The sequence below is a fragment of the Serinus canaria genome, chromosome Z (assembly GCF_022539315.1).
Source record: "Serinus canaria isolate serCan28SL12 chromosome Z, serCan2020, whole genome shotgun sequence".
Taxonomy (NCBI): Eukaryota; Metazoa; Chordata; class Aves; order Passeriformes; family Fringillidae; genus Serinus; species Serinus canaria.
The window spans coordinates 12,445,321-12,462,988 of NC_066343.1; the positions used below are offsets into that span (position 1 = coordinate 12,445,321).

A 17,668-nucleotide genomic window follows, 5' to 3' on the forward strand; every position below is an offset into this window, starting at 1 on the left:
GCCACCGACACACCAAGAGAAGAGTTATATCCTCACCATGACAGAGATCACAATTGGCTGGCTGGAAACATACCCAGTAAACCATCCCACTGCCCAGAACAATTTCAGGTCCTGAAAGACACATTTTTTGATGACATGGAACCCCTGCTAGAATTGAGTCAGACAGTAGGACTCATTTTCACAATAACCTTACAAACTCCTGGGTAAAGAGGCATGGCTCTAAGTGGATATTCCCTGTCATCCACAGGCCTCTGGGAAGATAAAAGATATAATGGGCTGCTAAAAACTATGTTCAGGGCATTAGGTAGAGACATGGAAGCACTGGGATGCAAACTTGGCAGAAGCCACTTGGCTACTCAATATTAGGAGATCTGCTTACCGCCCTGGTCCCACCTAAACCAAGACCTTAGACACTGTGGAAGGAGACAAGGTTCCTGCATTACACATAGGGAAGTGGCTGGGGAAGTCAGTGTGGATTTTCTTCCCCCGTGGGAAAAGGCAAACCCATTGTGGGATCGTCTTTGCCCAAGGACCTGGGTGTACTTGGTGGGTGATTTGGGAGGATGGGGGAGACCCGGTGTATACTTCAAAGAGATTTAACCTTAGGGCAAGAATAACCTACAGCATAAGTTGTATGTTACAGAAGGTAAAGTAGCAGGAGGGACATGAACTGACAAAGAATGAATTTTGGCAAGGAGCAAGAAAAAGGCAATAATGAACAGGGATGATGCCAGTGCCCAACCATCAGGTGTACTATTTCTCCAGTCCTGACCCCCCATCCTGCTGGGATGGAGACCACCTGGAGGGATGTGAAAGGACAGATGATAGTAGTTAATAAAATGTACGTTCGGTATAGAGAAGGCTTAAGGATCCTAGTAATGAGAATATATAGACTATATGGTATCCAAGCGTGATGCAGATTGTACAGAATTGGTGTGGAGATTGTATTGGGTCTGACTGAGGTAAAGTTCACAGCCCTTACAGTGCTGTGCTTTGCACTGGTAGCTGGATGGGTGTTGATAACAGACCAGTGTTTTGGCTACATGCCTGTGACAGTCTGTCTGAAATATCCTTCATCTGCCTCATGATCGTCATTGGGGGACCACTGAAGACCCCTCTGTCTAAAATCTATGGCTCTGTAGAAGAAGAATTATACACTGAAGGCCCTGAGACCTGAGAGCATTGCTAAGCTCTTGGTTTCACAGGTGTATTTACTGCATGCTACACTGAGCTCAATGAGAAGAAAGAAGGACATTCTGACCTTTTTGCAACAATAGCTCCAGGATTTTTCCCCACCTCTCGGCCTGGCTGGACTTCTCCTGAGTTTTGGGGTGGTCTCCCAAAGAAGACCCTTCTCGCTTGTTTGCAACCACAGTGACAGACAAACTGAGATGTAAGAAGCCTCTTCACTAGAGAAAAAACCCAGACATGAAATCCCCATGTGAGAAGGCCCCTCTCACACTTTCCAAGGACTGGGACTGAAAGCCCCAGCCCGGGGAAGGTGTGTGGGGGGAGGCAAGCTGACCAAATCAAGATGGATGTTGCAGGTTTGAGCAGTGGACCAAGAAGACAATGGCTCTCACCCACTGCTGAGAATATGGACTGTGTGTACCCTTTTCTAAGCACTATTCTTTCCCCCAAAGATACAACAGACTACCTTTGATTCGGTTTCAAGATCTATTCCCCCTCCCCCATCAGAAAAGAGTATAATTAGAGTCCAGATGAACTGCATCCCTGAGATCTCCCCGGACGTGACCTAGTGAACACCATCTGCTGGACATCGAAGGACTTCGCCGTTCTGCATTTCGTAGCTAGGTACCCTTTTCTTCTTCTTCCCTCTTGTCCTTATTTTTTCCCTTTTTCTCCAATTCCTCCCCAACGCATTTTGTTGTGGTTATTTCAATAAAGGTGCATTTGTTTTATTACTGCAAACCCCCCTTGTACTGTGTCGGTTCTTTCTGTACTCCGAGATCACGAACCATCACGAAACCCATTTGTAAGGACGGCTCGTGACACTGCCAAGCAGCACTGCCCCTCTGACATTCCTTCCCCCACCAAAGGGGATGAGAGTGGGCAAAATCCTGGGAGGGGACACAACCAGTCCAGCTGACCCAAATTAGCCAAAAGGATATTCCATACCACATGACATCAGCTCAGGAGAGAGGGCTCCTATACTAAGGGAGAGAGAAGGAAGGGGCTTACTCGTGACTTTTCAATGTTTGCTGTCCAGAAGGTATGCTGAATACCTGCTTCCCAGGACGTGTCCGAACATCGCTGCTGATGGGAAGTAGAGACTGACTTTTTATTCTCTTTAGCTGCTGCATGCACAAATCTCTGCTTATTTCTTTCTTTTACTGTAATAAAACTGCCTTAGCTCACCCTGCTGGTTTTGCTCCATCTTATTCTGTGCCCTGTCCCATTGGGAAAGGGAGTGACAGAGCAACTGAGTGGGCACTTGGCACCCAGCCAGGGTCAACCCACTACAGTGAGGAAATATCAACATCTTTACAAACAAATTCAGGACCTCATCAATGCAGGATTTATCAAGCTTGCAGACTTTCCCACTACACGCTCCCAAGTGGTTCTATAGAAACAGTGAGCTTCTACAGGCCCTAAGTCTCTCCAAAACAAGGCAGGGGAAGACTGCTGTGGTCCTGGCCTCCAGAGCGCTCTTTACCTCAAATATTGTTCAGATTTTTGGAAGCAAGGCTGGCTCAGTTGTGTAGATTTATTATTATTTATGCAAATTAAAAAACCACAAAAAGTTAAAAGCTGAATGGTGGGAATGGCACAATTCTTCCACGGATGCAGCATTGCATTTCACCCACATTGGAGGCTAAATTCTACTGATTTGGACCAAGGTGGATGGGCCACCTAAAATTAAGCCAGAAAAAAAACATATAAAAATAAATGCTCAGTAAATAGCCAAATGCCTCATCATCTAATCAGTGACGTGAATGAATAAATGGATGAGCATGTTTCCCACAGCCCCTACTTACTATCCAGTGAAACTACAGCCAAAGAAACAGGCTTGGCAGAATCAGCAGGAGAAGACCCTGTTCAGCCTGGTGCACTCTCAACAGTGTGGGATGACCCCCTGCTGGCATCCCAGCTGCCAGTGAAATAGCACTACTCTGATTGTTTTGGTGAGCTTGTTGCAGTGAGTTATTCTAATATTCAAATAAGAATAGCAAAATTATGTATTAGACGTAGTTATGCTAAGGATTGTAACCCAAGTAGGCCCTTGGCACAATATATGTGAACTAAAACCAGTGTTGCAAGAAATCAGTAAAGCATGATTATCTAAAGAATGTGCAGTAGAGGAAGAAATTGTCATCTACATGATGTATGTCCCTAAGGAATGTTCTGTTAGAGATACAATGTAACCGTTAGTCAAGGAAAGCTTAGAGAAGTATAAAGAATCCTGTAAGTTTGTTGGGAAGCTGGGACTCTGATTTTGGGACGCTAGTCCGCAGAGACCCCCAGGGCCCTTAATAAAGCACCGCATAAAACAACTTTGTTGTTTTGTGTTTTACTCTCTTTGGATACGGGCAGCAGTTTTCTGGCGACCGCGGCAGGACTCCGAAGGTGGCTGGGGCGGTTCACGTCCTGATCCACTCCACGCCGGCACCGAGTGATTCTCGGGGAGTCATCGGTTCGTGCCCGACCCCCGCGCCTGTCGGACGACTGTGAGGAGGTAAGCCCAAAGGTGCTTTATTTCTGGTATTGGTATTGGGTGCCTGTCCATAAGACGAGGTGGCAATCCTTGCAGGATTGGGCTAAAGACGTCTTGGTGGAAAAGCCTAGGCGCCGGCTGTAAGACGCGGCGAAAGCTTCGCTTGTCCGGCACTTGCCCCTCGCGGCGACGAGTAGTGGCAAGATTGGTTGGGTTGGTCTGTTCTATTTCTCCCTCCTTGTAAATTTCTTTTTGTATTTTCTGTTTCATTTTGCAGTGGTAAAATTGTATTTGGTTGGTCTGTTCTATTTCTCTCTCTGGAAATCTCTTTTTGTATCCTCTGTTTTATTTTGCTGTGGTAAAATTGTATTGTGATATGATGCCTTTTAAAATGTTTAAAGCACTTGTCCAATCCAATGAGATAGTGCCAGGGAATACCCCGCTGGGTTGTTTGGTAGGGAGATGGAAATCGGAAGGCTTTGATCAAGACAAATTACGAAAAGGGAAAATGATTGATTTTTGTAATCACTTGTGGCCCTTGTATGCCTCTGAGGGAGGGCCAGAATGGCCTTTAAATGGCTCAATAGATCACGCTGTGATAGCTCCCCTAATGAAGTATTCAAAGAAAGAATGAGAAGTGGGAGGAAATACCCTATCTGGATTTGTTTTACTATTTGGGACAAAAGACAGAGTGGCAGGAGGAATGTGGTATTATGATGTTAGAGGTCCAAAATGATGAGAAGTATCTGGAATGTAAGAAAAAGAATTTGTGTGTGAGCTGTGCAGTTAAAGGCAACCGAGAGGAGGAAATGGGAGCGAGACCGGGAGCCCTATGATAAGTTACCCAATGGCGCCAGCAGATGTCGCCCAAGCTCAGGCTATGATACTGGGAAATTATCAGAACCAGAGCTGACTAGACAGGGACCTTAAGGTAAGAACAGAGGTGGAAGGCAGAGAACAGGAATTTATGGTAGATACAGGGGCTACTTATTCAGTATTAAATAAACGTCTAGGACCAATTAGTGACACTACCATACAAGTGGTCGGAGCTATGGGACAACTTGAGGAGAGACCCTTTCTGAAGCCCCTCAGTTTGAGGTTTGGTGGGAAGGAACTGGATCATCAATTTTTATATATGCCAAATTGTCCAAAACCGTTATTTGGTCGGGACTTATTATCCCTACTCAATGAAAAAATTATTTTTGAAGATGGGAGAGCTAAATTGGAAATTCCACATGAAGAAATTGGAAAAATTTTCATATTAAAAGAAGCTGATCCAGTGCCAATCCCGCCCAAAGTAGAACAAGCAGTAGTCCCTTGGGTTTGGGAAACAGGAGTACCAGGGAAGTCCAGAGCAGCCCAACCCGTAGTGGTGGAATTAAAAGAAGGGGCACAACCAGTTAGAATTAAACAATATCCCATTAGGACAGAGGCAAAGCAGGGGGTGGCTTTAATAAATTGAGCTCCCACAATAGCTCAATTTATTACTTTAGGGTTATTACAAGAATGTGAATCGGAATACAATACCCCTATATTCCCGGTGCATAAGCCAAATGGTAAGTATAGACTAGTACAGGATTTAAGGGCAATTAATGAAATAGTTAAGGACATCCACCCAGTGGTTGCTTATCCTTATACTTTGTTAACATCTGTGTCAGAACGTTTTAAATGGTTTACTGTGATTGATTTGAAAGATGCCTTCTTCTGCATCCCACTGGCCACGGAAAGCATGAAGTACTTTGCCTTTGAATGGGAAGACCCTAACACAGGACGGAAGAAGCAGCTGACATGGACCCAGGGATACAAGCAACAGCCCCACAATCTTTGGCAATCAGTTGGCCAAGGAACTGGAGGAATGGAGGACCACCCAGGTGAGAGAATCACCGTCTAGGTATGTATTCTTGCAATATGTGGATGATACCCTGCTAGCTACTGAAGAAAGAGGGGTATGCCTGACGCTAACAATTGCACTGTTAAACATGTTGGGACAGTCTGGTTACTGAGTATCGAAAGAAAAGGCACAACTCATTCAGGAAAAGGTGCTGTATTTGGGTAGTGAGCTGAGCCAAGGACAGCGTAAACTAGGGACAAATCGTGTGGAGGCGATCTGTTTTATACCCCTCCCTAGAAATCATCAGGAATTAAGGTCCTTTTTGGGCATGGTGGGATGGTGGGATGGTGTAGATTATGGTGTAGATTATGGATCTTAAATTTTGGACTGCTTGCAAAACCATTGTATGAAGCTCTGAAAGAGCCCAAGCTAGAATGGAATTCTGCTAGAGAAAAGGTATTCCAAGAGTTAAAGCAAGCTCTAAAAGAAGCCCCTGCTATGGGCCTGCCGGGCCTGAATAAAGATTTTCAACTTTATGTGAATGAGAGACAGCAGTAGGCATTGGGGGTACTTACCCAACGATTGGGGTCCTGGAAAAGGCCAGTGGGTTATTTCTCCAAACAATTGGACACTGTCAGTATGGGGTGGCCATCATGCTTGTGGGCCGTAGCGGCCACTGTCATACTGATACAGGAGGCTTGGAAATTAACATTGGGAAGGAAAATAGAAGTGTTCGTTCCCCACATGGTATTGACAGTGTTTGAACAGAAAGGGGGACACTGGTTATCATCTAGCAGAATGCTACATTACCAGGCCATTTTGAGGGAACAAGATGATGTGGAACTGAAAACAACTAACCATATCAACCCAGTTGAGTTTCTCCGCAGTGAAACAGCAGAAGGGGAATTAGCTCATGACTGCATGGAAATAATTGAGCAGGTGTACTCCAGCCGGATGGATCTGAGGGACACACCAATGGAAAATCCCAACTAGGAGTTGTTCACAGATGGATCAAGCTTCGTGGAAAATGGAACCAGGTATGCCGGGTACTCTGTTGTCTCCACAACCCAGGTTATAGAAGCCAAAGCATTACCTCCAGGAACCTCGGCCCAGAAAGCGGAGGTCATGGGCCTTACAAGGGCACTAGTACTCAGCACTGGAAAGAAGGTAAACATTTGGACTGATTCTAAATATGCTTTCAGAGTAGTACACATACATGGAGCTTTATGGAAAGAGAGGAGATTACTTAGTGCACAAGGAACTATGATCAAGCATCACACAGAAGTTTTAGCCTTACTAGAAGCAGTCCACAAGCCAGAAAAGGTGGCCATCATGCATGTACGTGGGCATCAGAAGGAAGAAGGAAAAATTTTCCAAGGAAATCGCCTGGCAGATTCGGCTGCCAAGGAGGCTGCATGGCTGGTATGGACCCAGATGGCTTTGATCCCTACAAAGGTAAACCCTATTTCTCCTTACTTAAACAAGCCACCACACTACTCATCAGAGGATGAGAAGCTGGCCAAATTGTTGAGGGTACGGAAAAACGCAACTGGATGGTACGTCACAACTACAAGACAAGTGGTGGTCCCAAAACAAATAATGAATGCAATCCTTGTTACAGAGCACAATGTCATTGGGGAGCAGAAGTATTGGTAAAATTTTTGAAAAAGGAGCTGGTTTCTAACCAGATGTTAACAATGGCAAAGCGGGTGAATGCAATGTGTCCGGTGTGTCTGAAAAATAACCCCATAGTTAGGAAGCAAATCCAGCTAGGTAGGCTTTAAACTGGGGCAGAGTCAGGAGATTATTGGCAGCTAGATTTTTCAGAATTACCGAGGGTTCAGGGGTACAAGTATTTGTTGGTGTATGTGTGTACTTTCTCAGGATGGCCAGAGGCCTTTCCCTGTCGTACCAATCAGGCTAAGAAAGTAATCAGGACTCTATTAAAAGAGATCATTCCGAGATTTGGGGTACCATTGGCGATATAGATGACTATGTAGGACGCAACGGGACCGGGGACCACATGGGTCGTGGTAGCGCTAACAGTAAACTGGTAAAGGCATGGAGGGTGCCTTAGGAATGCGAAGTATGAGTGGAGGGTGGGGAACCAAGAACAAAAAAGATAATATCCGGGAACCTACACACTCCGGAGACCTCAGTCGAGTGGTCAGGTTGAGAGAATGAATCAAACACTTCACAACTGAAAAATCAAATAAAGAAAATCTCGAATCAAGAAAGACCTAAATTTGCAGTGGCCGCAGGCTTTGTAGCCGACGTTAGCTTTGCTCTATTAAAGAGATTACGATAAGAGACCTAGAGAAATGAGGTGGGAGTCAGACCCGGGCCGCAGAATTCGTGTACGCGGAAACCGTATCATGTCAACTACATGTAGAGGGAGCGACCCACATGATGTCCTCAAAATCCAGGATGATGTGCAATTACATTTCTAGGTCCCTTCCACAGAGTTCTCAAAACTCACATACTCCTCAAGATAAAAAAAAGAAATTTGGACACAAACTGACTCGAAAAAAACAAAATCATGGTACCATTATGATATATAAAATCAAGCCCACAGGCCCACACAAATAAGAAAGATCTAAAGAAACCCCAATCACTTGAACAATGTCAGACAACCAACAGCGAAACCAGAACGAGAGACAAATCACAAAAAAAGGGGCAGGAAAGAACGATAGTCCCTGATTTAACAATGAGACCCACCCTAAAAAAAGAATGGGAAGAAGCTATCTGGATACGAGGGGGAAGGGGAAGGGTGGTGGGGCTGGGGGGGGGGTGCCCAGGTCGGGAAGGTATGTTAGCAACTCGGTCGGGGTGGGGGGTGCAGGCGTATAATAAGGTTCAGCGAGGAGCGGCCGACTTAGACACAAAAGAGACAACCAACGTCAACAAAGGGCCTAGCACCGGTGGAGGAGACAAGAGACGATAATCCCCACTACGGATATATCGCAAGAAGAAGCAGGCCATGTGATAATATGGCTGGTGGATTTCAGTGTACAGTAAGACATGTCTCTAAAAATAAGGGTGTGGTTTTATCAGGCGGCGCCGTTTAGGAGGCAGTGGAGGAGGCGGTAACTAACGTGTGGGGGTTCAGAGGACCCCGGGGGGAGACCGGGACGGGTTGAGGGGACCGGGAATTGAGGAACGGGAACGGGGAACGCCGAATCAAATGGCGTTCACGCTTTGAGAATATCGACTTCCAAACCAAGTCAGCCGTAAACAAACAAGCTCAACGCGGGGTGTCAGGCCAGGGAGAACGATATAATCATCACGAAGGTGAATGGAGACAATGAGACTGAAGAGGAGACATAGAAAGCTCCTGTCGCGGTCTGAGGACTAGATAAGCACCTGCACAGTTGATAACTCCACAGAAAACAGATGCCAGGGCGGGGTTCGCCAGGCAGAAAGAGGCGAATTGCACCAAGACCTGGCACATCGACGACCACCGACCAAAGCGGGGGGCCCGCAGAAAGGAAACACCCACGATACCATCACTGGCGACACAATCTCCATATTATGTAAAAAGAAATACATGTTCCAATTGAGGGTTAGTTACTTCCCAAACACAAATACCCAAAAAAAACTAGGAATACATAACTTATCTTCAAATGTCATCTCAACTAGTATGTACGGTTTGGTGGCTCAGGATGCTTGGTGGATACACGCTAGAATCACAGTTTCGCTGACGAGAGGAAGAGTGTTTAATCGGAGAATTAGAGATTTGAGAAATAGCAGTGAAACTTTCAACTTTCAAAGGGGGGAAGAGCAAGAAAATTTAGTAGTTGGGTTAATCAGAGATTTTCGAGTAGTACAGAATGTTTCAAGAATTACGGCTTGCCTGCCACTACCACAAGCTGCAGGAGGGCCCATTCCGTGGGGAATAATCCCGATTGGACCCCTACCAGAAATGGAGAGAAATACCACTCAGATATGTCGCAATGAATTGAAACAGGGAGTGGAAATGGAACATAAGATTGTAGGCAGTCGGGGGTCCTGGTCCATTCCCGGGAGCAGGGATGATTGTCAAAAACTACCTAGTTATCGAGTTGCCAAAATAAGACGATTTAGAAGTGTGGGGCGGTGCAGCTATGATGAGGTCCTTAGAGCGAGTGTTCCTAAGACTGTTTGGTATAACGAAATAGTATGTCAGAACGTTTCTTAGAATATTTCATTAGAAGAAGAATGGAAGACAATATGGGGGCCCAGTCTTTTAGAGACCTATAGCTACCTAGGATCGGTAAAGTGGTGTATCCAGTGGATAGGAAGAAAGAACCAAACCCATCGCTCAGTCACAGCAGCGGTGACAGCACACTGGGAGCTTAGGAAGCAGAAAGAGAATTGGAATTGCACACAGGTGTATACCTGTGACACCCCAGAAAATGACATTGGACTAATTCCAGTGAGAGTACTACTTAAGTGGGGATGTGAATGCCGGGGGTACAATCATTCAATAAACGATAATACACTTAACCAAAATCAAGTAAATTGTAGATCAACCACAATTCGCAGCCCCGGTAATTTAGTTTGGGTAATGGGACATGGACAGAGGACTACATGTCTCCCCATTGATGGGCCAGTTACACAAATCACACTTGGGATTCCTACCTTGTGTCCATTTTGGAGACAATCAAGCTTGAGTGAGAGAAATAATAGACAAAAAAGAGATGTGAGTCCAGAAGATGAGTGGCATGAACCAGATAGTGGGGTTAAATTTGGATGGGCCCTGGAATCATTCTTTGCACCTATTGCAGCATATTGAAATAGGGACATGATTTATAGATTGATGGGTCAGACCGAGAGATTAGCAGCAGCCACCAAAAAGGGATTTAAAGATTTAAATTTGCAATTGCAAGCCACTACAAGGATGACCTTGCAGAACAGAATGGCCTTAGATATGCTGTTACTAAAAGAACATGGGGTTTGTGGTTACCTGAACAAGAAAATAGATCATTGCTGCATCCATATCCCAAACGTGACCATTGAAGTAGAAAAAGATATTTTACAATTAGAAAATATAGAAGAAAAGACCAAAGAATTAGAAAAAGAAACAGAACACAATTGGATCAGGGCATTGTTTGATTCCTTAAGGCTCCAAGTCTCTGGTTGGATATCTTCGGCAATTCAATATATATTGATGTTTTTGATATTAATACTAATCATTTTTGGAGTATATAGATGTATCGTAGGTATGATTAGATGAGAGCGTATGAACACTCGATGACTGATGGATGCAATGACTCGAATTCCAGCAACACCACCGCCCCGTATGAAGAGAACAGACATCCAAATGAAGCTGAAATAAAGACTTGAGCATTCCTGCAAATCTAAGATTGAGGAATGCTCAAAAGGGGGGACTTGTTGCAGTGAGTTATTCTAATATTCAAATAAGAATAGCAAAATTATGTATTAGACGTAGTAATGCTAAGGATTGTAACCCAAGTAGGCCCTTGGCACAATATATGTGAACTAAAAACCAGTGTTTCAAGAAATCAGTAGAGCATGATTATCTAAAGAATGTGCAGTAGAGGAAGAAATTGTCATCTACATGATGTATGTCCCTAAGGAATGTTCTGTTAGAGATACAATGTAACCGTTAGTCAAGGAACAGCTTGGAGAAGTATAAAAATCTTGTAAGTTTGTTGGGAAGCTGGGACTCTGATTTTGGGACGTTAGTCCTCAGAGACCCCAGGGCCCTCAATAAAGCTCCGCATAAAACAACTTTGTTGTTTTGTGTTTTACTCTCTTTGGATACAGGCAGCATTAGTAGCTACAAGTTGCAATTGCTGTGGGGTGCTTAATGGTTTATTCAGGTTGACAAATAGAGCCAAAAGTCTGTTACTTCATTCCTGAAGCTGCACACTTGAAATTCTTCAAGTTCTTACATCCCCAGGGAGTCCTGTATGCAAAATAATAGAAAACACATTCTTTATCAGAAAGGAAAAATAGATTTAAGCATCGTTGCAAGCATTGTATATATTCATGAATTCTCAAATTACCAGGTTAATTCCTGAGACAATTTTTATCTTTTGCTCCTGTGCATATTGTTGTCTTATTTGATATTCTGTTTCTACTTGTAACCTACATTAATCCTATCTCACTGCAGTGCAATAATAAAGCAAAAATTTACTTAAGGGATGAAAAGAGTCTATACCTCACTATCTTGCATAAGGATGAAAACGAAACATTTCAGGGACTACAACAACTTGTTTCTCTTAATAGTGCCCCCCCAAAAAAAACCAAAACAAAAACAACAACAACAAAAAAAAAAAAAAAAAAACAACCACCAAAAAAACCCCAAACGAAAAAGCAGCAAGGTTTAAACACTCTACAAATTTTAGCTCAAGTAAGAAGCTCACAAACGGCACTAAGCCATGGAGAAACATGCACACCATCACCTCATCTCACAAAAATGAACCTGCTTTTCACCACCAGCCAGTTCACAGACCCAAACTCCTTCCCCAGTCCCATGTGAAAGCAGTGTCAAGGCACAGGAACTGGGAAATGTCCCAGGACGCAGAGATAGTGCCGCCAACAGCGCTGGCTCAAACACACTGAAGTTAGGTGTTGAGGATTTGTTGCAGATTGAGGAGGTTTTGCAGGACCATGGCCATATTCAGCCGATGCACAACCCAGCCTGCTTCAGATAGTGGACAATGGACACGTTCACAAACAATATTGGACATATTCAGAAACTGAGGTCGGTATATCCTTGAAAAAGATACAAGAAGATGAGTCATCTGGACTCAGCAAGTTTGTCAGTGAGCTTGGGAAAGTGAGAACAAAGACAGTTCATGGGTGGGACAGAAAACCACAGCCATACAGACGCGTGAAAAGTTAGATGATCCAATCAGCATCAATTTTAGACGCGTGAACAGCTAGGCCTAACCAATCATGGATTAGCTAGAGACACGTGGAAAATGAATATTGTCATTTTTAGAGTGAAATTTGGGAAATTTCACTCTAAAAATGACAATATTCATTTTCCACGTGTTTGGGAACATTTTGATGGGAAGATTTTAGAGAGGGTAAGAGTTGCAATCTCACATTTTGGTTTAAAATCCCAGCTTGCACAGTCACTTTTGCAGTATGTTTTTACCTCTAACACATTTATTCCAGCTGATGTGCATACCCTAATCAGGCTTATAATGCCACCCCACCAGCAGGTGATGTTCCACAAAAGCTGGGAGGAAAAGTGTGCCCAGGAAGCAGCCAAACATCGGATGCAGTGTATTCCTTTGTATGGTTTAACAGCACAAGTCAGTAACTTGGCAAAGGGCCCAGGGCTACTGCTACTGCCGAGGCTAGGAGCATTGATGACGTTTTACAGATGAGCCAACAACTAGCCTATAATGACGTTCTTGCACTTCCAGATTGTAGGTGAGACTGGGGGTTAGCACGGTCGGGACGGACGGAGATGAGAGATCTCTGAAGCCAAGTTGTGGAACTTGTGGTTTATTGCAAAGGGCGTGGGTAACAGGGCCCTGCTGGGAGCTGCCAGCTGCAGCTCGGAGGAGGCCCGAGAGAAGAGAGAGAATGAGAGGGTAATAACGTGAAAGGCAGGAGCTGAGAGCATAGAGAAGTAAGAGCAAGAGTAAGAGTAAGGGCACAAGAGTAAAAGCAAGAGAGCAAGAGTATGAGAGCAAGAGAGCAAAGTTCCCGTTACAATACAATAAATCATTTTCTGTGTTGAATATTCTGATTCTCACTAACCAATCTAGTAGAGCATACAAATCCTATAGCATTTACATACAGCCTATAGGAATCACTACATTACCATATTGTGCTACATTTTAAACCTTAAAAACTACTCTTCGGACCCCTTCTGCCAAGCTGGCAGGGTCTGCTCTGACCCTTGGACCTGCCTGCTTACAGAGGGTATTGTTTCATCAAGAGGGGATTACCTTCAGCCGGCCACACCATTGTTTTCCCGTTGTTCAGTAACTGAGGGAGGTCAAAGCTTGCTTTCATTTCAATCTCGCTCTTAGTTTCTATATTCTCAAAATCTTGTGCCAGGCAATCATATTAGTAAGGCTTTCCTGTTTCATCTTCCCCAACACCAGATGGGTTACACACTTAGTCTTTTACACAAATTCGCCAAAGAGAGAATGAGGACTTTGATAAATTTGTGGACAGATTGCATGAAGCTATTTATGATCATCCTGATTTGGATTCAGACACAAAGGTACAATTGTTTAATATGCTGGCTTTTGACAATGCTAATGATAAAACTTGGCAGATTTTGGGTACATTAAAGAAGGGAGCTGATGTTACAGAAATACTGGAACTGATGGCTAGGACTACAGAAAGGCAAAAGGCATCCTATGTAGCTGCTGCAGTACAGGATGCAGTAAAACCACTGATTTCAAAACTGCAAAAGAAAGCAGAGGGAAAGAACATTAAGTGCTTTGGATGTGGCAAAATCGGACATCAGAGCCGGATTCAGTTTGGAGTCAGTGTCGCTTTGAAGTTATGAAAAAATTTTGTTCTATCTGCAAAAAAGATAATCACAATACTAAGGAATGTCGGTTCCAGGGAAACGGCCTTGGGAATGCATTCTCTCCTCGCATGCAGAAACAAATACAGAGAGTTGCCTGGATAGCTCAGCCTCCCACCATGGAGGAGGAGGGGGACTTTACTCACTCAAATTGTCAACAGCTGGAAGTGCCGGACTGGACGTGGACACCGCAGTAGACGTCACCATCACGGACTCTGCTGCACACCTGATAGACACCAATGTAAAAGGACCCTTGGGGGTGGGCTTAGTGCTTTTCTGTTAGGGAGATCATCTGCCAGGAAAAAGGGATTGGATGTAATCCCTGGGGTTATGGATGTGGATTATCAAGGGGTTGTTAAATTCGGGATAGAACATTTTCCCTCCAGTATCTATTCCCCAAGGTTCACAAATTGCTCAGCTTGTTCTTTTAAGTCTTGTGTCCCCTGTACAGGTGACAAGGAGCAGGGAACAGGAAGCTTTGGAAGCAGGAACAGGAAGCAGCTGGCTGTTGGAACTCTCATATACACAGTTTCCGGCTAGATTGCTGTGTCTTACCACAGACAGCCCTGGAGACAACAGTGCAGACTCCATCTGCAGTAAAAGGGGACTTTGTTCCAGCTTTTCCTTGGACCAGCGTGCAGCAAGCCCACCCGGGCCCCATTCAGGTCTGTGTGGGCCGGTAGTCAGCTTCTGGTGGAATTTAAAGCTTTTCCCCTACTTTCCACAGGGAATAATAGAGCAAACCCAGCTGCACCAACCCCCAAATTTCACTCTAAAAATGACAATATTCATTTTCCTGTATTTAAGCCTTGAAGAAAACAAACTTTACTTTAGTGAGCTGGAGGCACAGTGCCCTCCAAGATCATTCTGGAGTAGGACAGTATTCCAGGGGAAGATTGGCAAACCCAGAGTTTACTGGTGCTGAGGAAACCTTGCAAAACCTTCCCACGGGCGGTGCTCTGGCACCCTCCTGAGCTCCTGGAGCCCTCACTCACCTCAGGCACAGTTTGGACAGCAGGGGAGGGTTCCCTCTGTGAGATGTGAGGACAGGAGGAGGGAAGACTTTGCAAACACTGCCAGGAGGGCAGGGCTGTTTTCAATTATGGTACCAAGTTGTAGTACATCATCTTTGATTTAATGGGAGGTGCGGAAGAGCACAAATTCTCAGTGATAAGGAGAGAATGTCTCCAGTCACAGCAAGGGAAGTGAAGGGGAAAGTGCAATCTGTATTTCATGGGAGGTGTTCCGTTGTTAACAAAATATTTTTGCAGAAGACTTGCCGAGGCAGTGGTGATTCAGAGCATTTCATCAGACTCACAGAGTATCCCCACATCTGCTCTGCCACATTTTCTCTCTCTTTTTCATTCTGAATGACTGCTCCTGCCAAGGTTGCTCCTGCTTGCAGTTCTAATCTCAGTGGAGTCCCGGTGTTTTCTCAGCAGGCCTCTGCAGCGAGTTCTGAGCCAAGGCGTGGCTCTGCTGCCAGCCCAAATCTGCGCTTCCCTTGCCCAGCCTGAGTGCAGGTGGGGCATGTGCTGGCCATAGCTGGAGATTTCCATGGCCAAAATCCTCCAGCATTTCCATCTGCTCATGGCTTTGGGTAGCACAAATCACACAACAGCCATCGCAGCTGACAAAGGCACTTCCTGCAGATTGCCACAGCCACACCGCTGATCCACAAATCCACCAGAATCAATTTCAGATGAAAAATGTCATTTATTACAAATTGCTACACCCATGCTGACAATACAGAACTAAACAAATCTCAATTTAGGGGAAAAAAGGTGTTTATTAGATTTACAACCTCTCTATGTAAAAATATACAAATACCAAGTTCACTTAAGAAAACTTGATTTATTGCTAGCCTCTAGTATAAACAACTCACTTTACACAAAGATCAATTAGGTGTTTAACAACTTAATTTATTACATATTACTAGAAACATAGACCCCATATAGAAATAGAAAAATACGCATTCCCTCTCTGAATACCCCTACCATCAGAATTCAATATAGTTATGCAACTATACATCTTTAAATAGAATTAAATACATACATATCTGCATATATATAACAATCTACAGATGTAAAACAGATTAAATATTAAAGATTATATACAATATATATATAAATAGATCAACAACTATCTATAAATATACAAATATTACTGTACCAATCTAAATAGCAATCCAACTGCATCCATAAAAATATACAGCTATGCATCTGGAAACATGTCAATACCATTAAAAAGAAATAGGTCAATATACAATTAAAATATATAAAAATAGGCATACCTACCGATACAAATACCAATACAATAATTGAAAAAGATTTATACTGAAAACTACATCAATAAATATAAACACCTACAAAGCTGTACACATATGGGAAAATAACTAAACACAGATATTATAACATACATAAAAACTAGATACATATTCACACAAATATACAGCTGCAAACCTGTATGTATATATCTATACGTACATAGATACAGAGTACATTCATAAATACAACAACATACGTATAGAAATATACTGATACAAATAGCAAGCTACATGTGAAAATATGCATGTAATTATCAGTAAGTCCATGCAAGTCCATGTATCTTCAAAGAGCAAATGAAGCAGAGGGATCCCAGCTGCCTCATCTTCAAAGCCTCTTCCTTGCTCTCCTCCTCCCATGCAGAGCAGCTCTCCTGGGACAGGGACAGCAGATGGGACACCTGGCAAGCAAAGGGAACAATGAGTGAGTATGGGGACGTTTCCCTTGGAAGCAGCCGCACTTCCATCAGGGAAGAGGAAATCTCAGAGCCTCCCCAGGAGGGCTGGAAAGAAAAAGCAGCCGAGCAGGCCAGGCTGTGGTGAGCGCAGCCGCGGCGGGACCGTCCCGCAGCCCCGGCAGCCCGGCACAGGCGGCACAGCTCCCGGGCCCTGCCGGCACAGCTGCCTTGCCCAAGGACAGCCCCTGTGCCGGCCGGGGCAGCTGCGCTGAGCGGCCCCAGCACGGGCAGTGCCCACGGCCACAGCCCACGCCGCCCTCAGCCCCACCCTGCCTGCCCGGGCCTGTGGCCTCACCTGGGCTCTCTCCAGGCTGGCAGCACCTGGTCCCCGTTCCCTGCTCCTGCTGCCGGCCTTCAGATTCTCCCTGCTGGCTCCCGTCAGTCTCCGGCTGTCCTCGAGGTTTTCCTTGAAGCTGGGACAAAAGTGGAGGCTCTGGCATTGGTTCCAAGGCCTGGCAGAGCTGCAGTCCTGGAGCCCTCTGTGCTCTCTGCTGGCCCCCTCCATCCCCTCAGCCTTGCCATGCTCCTGGTGAATCCCCAGCCCTCTTCACTTTCTTCAGGCCCCTCGCAGTCTTCTCACCCCCCTCAGTCCCTTCTGACCCATCCCGTCCGCCTCAGACCCGCCAGCCCCTCAGCCTGTGCCACTTCCCTGTCACCTCAGTGCCAGCATCACCCTCGGCTGCCCCACAGCCCTCAGCCCCAGCAGCTCAGGCTCCCTGTCCCTGCAACGCCACCGCCCCCTCAGCCCCCTCAGCCCCCTCTGTCTCACCGTCCTTCAGCAGCTCCACAGGGGACAGTGCCTGGGGCCAGCGGCTGCTTCCACTGCTCCAGGGACAGCCAGGGCTGGATGTGCTGCTCCGCTCGGCCCGGC

At 45.1% G+C, this 17,668-nt stretch overlaps 1 protein-coding gene across 1 annotated transcript in view; it reads left to right on the forward strand.

The window, feature by feature from the left end:
• Positions 1 to 3,154: 3,154 nt before the first annotated feature.
• Positions 3,155 to 17,668, forward strand: part of LOC127061041 (uncharacterized) — a 59,066-nt gene continuing 44,552 nt past the window's right edge. The window contains exon 1 of the mRNA XM_050986959.1: positions 3,155 to 3,697. The gene's annotated coding sequence lies outside the window, so the exon portion shown is untranslated. The remainder of the gene's footprint in view (positions 3,698 to 17,668) is intronic.